This window comes from Octodon degus, unplaced genomic scaffold, assembly GCF_000260255.1.
Source record: "Octodon degus isolate 3935 unplaced genomic scaffold, OctDeg1.0 scaffold00082, whole genome shotgun sequence".
Lineage (NCBI taxonomy): Eukaryota > Metazoa > Chordata > Mammalia > Rodentia > Octodontidae > Octodon > Octodon degus.
In genome coordinates, this window is record NW_004524658.1 from 65,395 (window position 1) to 72,048 (window position 6,654).

Genomic DNA, 6,654 nt, shown 5'->3' on the forward strand with positions numbered 1-6,654 from the left:
CCCACCCCCAGGGCCTGCTGAGACAGCACTTGAGACTGGGCGTGGTGGTGAGCGCCTGTGATACAAGCGCTTGGGAGGCTGCAAACAGGAGACTCCCCATGAGTCTGATCTAGGAGTGAGACCCTGAACACCCTGTAGACCCTTCCCTAAAATACAGAAAAATAAATTTTATAAAATACACTTAATTTTATGAAGTAAACTAATTTTTTTATAATGGAGATCAAGTACATAACTTTTCCCATGATAGAAAACATGTTCTAGTCCTGAATAATATCTTCACCATTATTTTGAAAAAAAATTTGTATGTATTACTAAACACAGTTTTGTGCTTACCATTGTCCTATGTCTGTATCAATCAATTTTTAAATTTTTAGCATTGTTATGCACTGGAAAATTAATCCTCTGAAAAGAATGACTTCTTCAGGCCGGTGAGATAGCTCAGCGGTCAAAATCACCTGCTTAACTAAGCTTAGGCAGGCACAGGGAAGCACAGTTCGATCCCCAGCACCCCAGCCACACCAGCCCCGCCCTAAGGGAGAGCAGAGTGGGGGAAAGAAAAAGAAAAAAGACAGAAAGAGAGAGAGAGAGAGAGAGAGAGAGAGAGAGAGAGAGAGAGAGAGAGAGAGAAGCATTACTTCTTAAAATCCAAAATGTCTTCCTTCCCATAGAGTGGGTTGAATTGCGTTAAGATTTGTATCAAGGATGCTTTTATAAGTGACCCAAATTGTCACTGAATTGACTTCTCGCAAATCTACAGATGCAAAGATTCCACAGGAAAAGCAGAGCAGGGTTTACATTATGATTAAAAAGAGGACCATATTGCTATTTCTCAGCTACGGGATGAACATATCCCTATACATTCTCGCAAAACTCTGTGCCAGCTCCGGATTTTAAAAATTCACACTGGAATTTTTTTTAAAAAGCCTTATTTGCCCCTGGGAAGAGCTGAAGACGTAGAGTGGGTCGGTAGAAAAGGCCAGGGCCGGGGGTTTGATCCCTGGGCCTGATGAGCCAGCTCCGCCTCCGAGGCATATGCCCAGTTGGCAGTTGAGACTGGGCGGTGGCGCGTGCCTGTAATCCCAGCTCTGGGTGAAGCTGTAAACAGTGCATTACCAAGAAACTGCCTTGTTTTTACCCTACCTCGTTTGCTGGGGAGCAAAGCTGAACCCTTTCTCAGTACTTCTGAGCTGCGATGATCGGTACTGTAAAAGAGATGGGGATGTGTAATGGGGTCCACGGGCTTCTCGGAGGAAAAGAGGCAGCGGAAATGCAGCCAGCCAGTCCGCAGAGTGCAGTCCGCACACGCGCGACGCTGCAGGAGCAAGAAAAGCAGCCTGCAGAGTGCGGAGAGGTGAGGGCGGAGGAAGGAGAGCAGAGCAGTCTACCAACAACAAGCTAGAGCAGAGGACAGAGCCGGCTCTCGGCACAACGACAGCACGATTGGATTGGCCACGAGAAAGGGGAAGGAAGCCGGCAGGATGCAAACAGAGGCTGAAAGCTAGGCAAGACTTGAAGGCCGAGTGTGCAAGCCCCCGATTCCACTTTGGTATGTTGCACACAGGCGGGTCTTCTGAGATATTTTCTTGGGAGGGATTCACACATTTATCTAGAAGGAAATTAATAAACTTACTAGTAAAGAACCTACAAACAACTAAGAGAACCACGGATTTGGGTATTTATGCCTAGAGCCTGTCTCAGTGTGAATTCTGAAGATAGTTGTATAATGTTTAATTGGCTGTCCGCCTTTGGGTAGAGGCACTCTGCCCACACGCCTGAGAACTCTCATCCAATGTCTCTTTCTCCTGTGTGTAATAATGTCTGATCAGGAGTTGCCAAGCATTTGACAAAATAAATAGGAGGAAAGACAGAGATGGTATGAATCAATAATGAGATTTACCTTTGAGGAAATACAATTCCCAAGCATCTAAGAAGTTCTAGTCTTAACAAGTATGTGGTTTTACATGAATAAATTTTGATAAAGGACAACATTTTCCAATTATTTATCAGTTGCTCCATTTTCCTGTTATTTTAGAGAGCGAAAATAATTAAAAGAGGGCCGGAAAAATGCTCAGCGGATTAAAGCACCTACCAGCAGGTGCAGGGGCCAGGGAGTTGGATCCCTGAACTTCGGTTCCCAGCCCCGCCCCTGGGGCGCGCTGAGATGGTAATTGAGCCTGGGCATGGTGGTGCATGCCTGTAATCCCAGCTCTTGGGAGGCTGTAGACAGGGGGATCACTAGGAGTCTGATCTAGTAAATGAGACCCTGAACACCCTGTAGACCCTTCCCTAAAATACACACACACACACACACACACACACACACAGTAATTGAAAAAAAAAAAGATATACTAGAGATAAACAGGAAACTCGGCAATTGGAATAGTGGTAAAGTTCTTCCAGTTGTTCATATCTTCTCTTACTATGTTCAGAAACACTACAAGTAATAGAGAATAAGGGATAAGAAGACATGATATAGTGCAAAAAGTACAAGTAATTGAAGCATACAAGCTATCTTCAATATCCTTACTTTTACAAGATTTATCCTTCTGACTATCAGTCTTTAAGAATAATCTGTAATAATAATCATTATTATTTCTATCAGGATGATTTGTTATTTGCTGTTATGACATAGGGAAGACTAACCCATTTCTCATTGCTCTATCTCAGGGATGAAAATTTATACTGTTATGGTTTGTATTTGTCCTCCCAAAGCCTCATGCAGTCACTGGGAGGAAGTTCTACAGCTTGTGATTAATCCATAATCTGAGGTAGGGATGATGGTCTGAGTACTGCTGGGATTATGGGTGTGAGTGCTACCAGCCCCGGGCAGATAGCCTGAATGTAACCTGAGAGACAAAGACAGACTTGCTCTCTGCAGCCATCCTTGGTGCTGCTCCTCCCTCTTGCTCTTTGCTGCCGCCATGAGCTGCTGCTCTCTGCCTTGTGGTGCTCTGCCTTGGAGCCAGCTGAGAATGGACTGAAACTCCCGGTAACTGGCAGCTACATAAACCTTTTCTTCCTTTATTTTGAGTGTCGGGTATTTGTCCCAGCAACAAGGGAAGAATAACTGAGACAGTACAATCCCTAAATAATAATACATTGAAGCAGGAACCTGAATATGTTCTTTAAAAGAGAAAGAGTATAAATCAGAACTTTAAAAATACAGCATTTTGAAAGAAACACAATCATCTTGTAGCAAACCCTTTCTCTCACTAGCCTGATGCACCGTCTTTCGTTAGTGGTCTGTCTCTCTCACCTCATAAGATGGTGCTCACCACTCTGGTGGGATAGAAACGGCCACTATCTTTCCTCCCTCCTGATGCTCGCTGAAGTGCCTGCCTGACCTGCACCTGCTGTCAGTCTTCTGCACCCCCTCGTCTCCAGCCCCTTCTTCGAGGGGCTTTCTCACGCCCAGCCTTCATGCATATCTGACTTTAGATGTAAACCACCTTTGAAAAATTTCCTACTCTGCAGTCATGCTGAATTCATGGCATTCGCAACACTGTTTCAGTTGTTTTTTCCTGCAAATATCACTCCTCTGCTTTGTAAGCTTCCCCAAACCCAGCAGTTGAGCTTATGCTGTTTACTTGACACTCAGCACCACAGATGCCAAATAGACAAATACTGAATTGTATGTGAATGTTTTCACTGGCTATCACATACTAAGTAAAAATGTTCTATCAACTAATTGCATGGCTATAAGTATGTGTCATTACCAAAAGATGTTTGCAGAAGCAGAAAGTGTGATGATTCTACTTAATAGATTCTTTCTTTCTTTTTTCTTTCTTTTTTGGGTTTCAGATTTACTTCCATGTGAGAGAGACAACTAGAGTGGTGAGGGAAGTTTTCTAAATGTGATACTTTGTAAGTATCCACCTCATTAGACAAAAAATAGACTCTTCTGTAAAAGGCTGCTTGTTTAAGGAATCAGGTGCTACAGGTTCAGGGTGGCTGGGGCAGGGCGAGGATGTCTCCTCCAGTACCCTGCTCCAGCTTGACCTTCAAGCCTGGCATTTCATTCTTCACTCTGTGGAGACCAGGAGCAGAGCTCAGCAGCTCCTCATGGTAGCCACCAGGGCCTCCCAACTTCCCTCCCCAAGAGCAGCCTAGTAGAGGGACCCTGACACTGGTCACGGGACAGCTTCTGATCGTCAAGGACAGTTCACAGAAAGGGCAGCTGAACTCAATGCCCGCCCAAGTCTGCTATTAAAGAGCAAGTGAAAAGTACACAGTGAGCAGTGAACAACAACCTTTGGCATCACATGGATATCCAGGAACACGTCAGACGTGGTTAAGCTCTACCCCTAGATCTTCATGGTCTGTGCAGGAGGAGGTTGTGTCAGAATGACAGTCTGCATCCATCTTTATTTCCAAAGTTGGGCTCTGTTAGTGCAGATTTTTCAAAAATATTCTTTTTTCTTGTTTCTGGACAGTTTTGAACATAGATCACTCTATTGTAAACCTTGAGCCTCTTCCACAATTGCAGGTAGACTTTGCACTGAACATACATAAAAAGAAGTCCTGCAGTGAAGCCAATGGCCACAACCACCAACTTAGTCCAAAAGGGCTGTTCCAGGATACCTGTTGCCTCTCCCTGCCTGATCTCATCGGCGGTACTGTGGATGAGCACGTGCAGGGATCAGACCACACAGGGGATGGCGATGATGTGGAAGGCCACCAAACACATGATCCTCCTGTGCTTACTGGTCGACATCTGCAGCTTCTCCCACTTCTGAAGTGGCTTGTCGGGTCTCGTCAAGAACTTTTATTTGTATCACTCACGACAGTGTGTATCAGAGCCTTTGATCCACTGCTACAAGCAGTGGGTTATTTCTTAGACCATGAAACCAGTAAAGGAACTGTGGTTCTTTCTCATGTGTGTACCTGGAAAGAACCTCAGGACACAAAAGATCATTTATTTATGTGGTGCTGACTTTCAACACAGGTTACTGACGCTAAATCCATCGTGTTGTAATATGAATAAACATACAAAAGCTTGCCCATGTTAGTGCCTGATATATCACATTTTCACATTTTGGCCATATTTTGTTTGGCATTTATGGAATGTGTGGGAATCTATCCACAGAGCACCACACCAAGTTTTCCATAAACCCATCAGTGATTTATTTAGCAATGCTCACTGTTGCTTATGCGCTGCAGCAGAATAACAGCTGAAAGAAGCCCATCCAGAGCCCTATTCTTGAATCACCTCTCTCATTTAAATTAAGCTAAAAAGCTGAGGCCTGAGCTGCCAGTGTAAAGGACAATGACCTACTTTTACTAGAGGATGTCTAGACAAAGATGAGCTCCCTGGAGCTCCAACCCTCTACACCTTACAACATCTCACTGGATGCAGTAGTCACAGAATATCTGTCTCTCTCCTGCATTTTGGTGTTGTTGACTCCCCTTCAACAACTTTTGCAACATGGAAAACACAGAAGACAAAATCACCCAGGAGTAGTAGATAGAAATGAATAGGAAACAGCACACAGGAAAAAAAATATTAAAATCTAAATAAACTCTACAATAGAAACTATCAGATTATACATATTTCAGATAACTGGTTGCAAAGGAACAGGGTTCATTAAGCCAGAGGTTCATCTGAGAAAAAAATGCTTTCTGTCTTATAATTTACAACTCCAGAATATCAACATTATTAACCACAATTCAATTTTGTCATGAAAACACACACATTCTTTCTTGCCGCACATTTACAACTTAGTTTGTGTTCTTAAGCTAAGGAAATATACAGGTCTCTCCAAATGTAATTAAAACACTAAAGCAATGTAAGATTTTATTCTTACATATCATAGACTACAACAATTTGGAAAAAAAATCCTTTATCTCTATGCCTTGACAATAAATCTACAAAGCTGTAGAATGCTGTTGGACAGTCAGGGTCATACAAATGTTACTTAGTGGGAATCTCAAAGCTTTTTATGAACATAACCTGTCAGTATTTTTCAAAATCTCTTACTTTGTTATTATAGATATTCAGGTACTATTTCTTTATATCAATAAGCTTACAGTGAAATGCTTTGAGTGATGCCAACAGAGAATTTTCATTTTGTTACTACTTCTCACAATACTTCTTTGACATTTTCCTGAGATCTTTTTCCTGCAGGCACATTCAGAGATGATAATTTCTAAATGTGACTTTAACTACAGTAACTATTTTGCACATTGCTGATCATTGAAAACTAACACAAAACTTTTATGTTTATGTAAAGCTTATCAATCTAAAATAATAAAATAGCATTGGTTTTGAAAAGCTGTTAAACATGCACATGTAGGAAATATCAGAAAATAAATAGCTAATAGGACATGTTAAAAACTCTACCAACTATATTTTTGCACATAATTTTTCAATTAGAGTTAAATATAACAAAAAGGGATGAAATGTGGTGGAAGCTGAGAAAAAATACATTAAGAAATGTTTTTTAATAATGTAGGTTCAATATGCTATTAAAATATAACAAATACATGTTTGAAATCTTTTGATTCCAACACTGTATCTAAATCAAAGGATGGTTCAGATTAATTGAAATAAGACAACAATAAAAATAACATCGGGGCTGGAGAGATGGCTCAGTAGAATAAGTGCTTGCCTGGCAAGTGCAAGGGCCTGAGTTCAATCCCCAGTTCCTCAAAAAA

The 6,654-nt window shown here is 41.8% G+C and overlaps 1 pseudogene; it reads right to left on the reverse strand.

Moving 5' to 3' along the window:
- Positions 1–4,281: 4,281 nt before the first annotated feature.
- Positions 4,282–6,654, reverse strand: part of LOC101565921 — a 107,595-nt pseudogene continuing 105,222 nt past the window's right edge.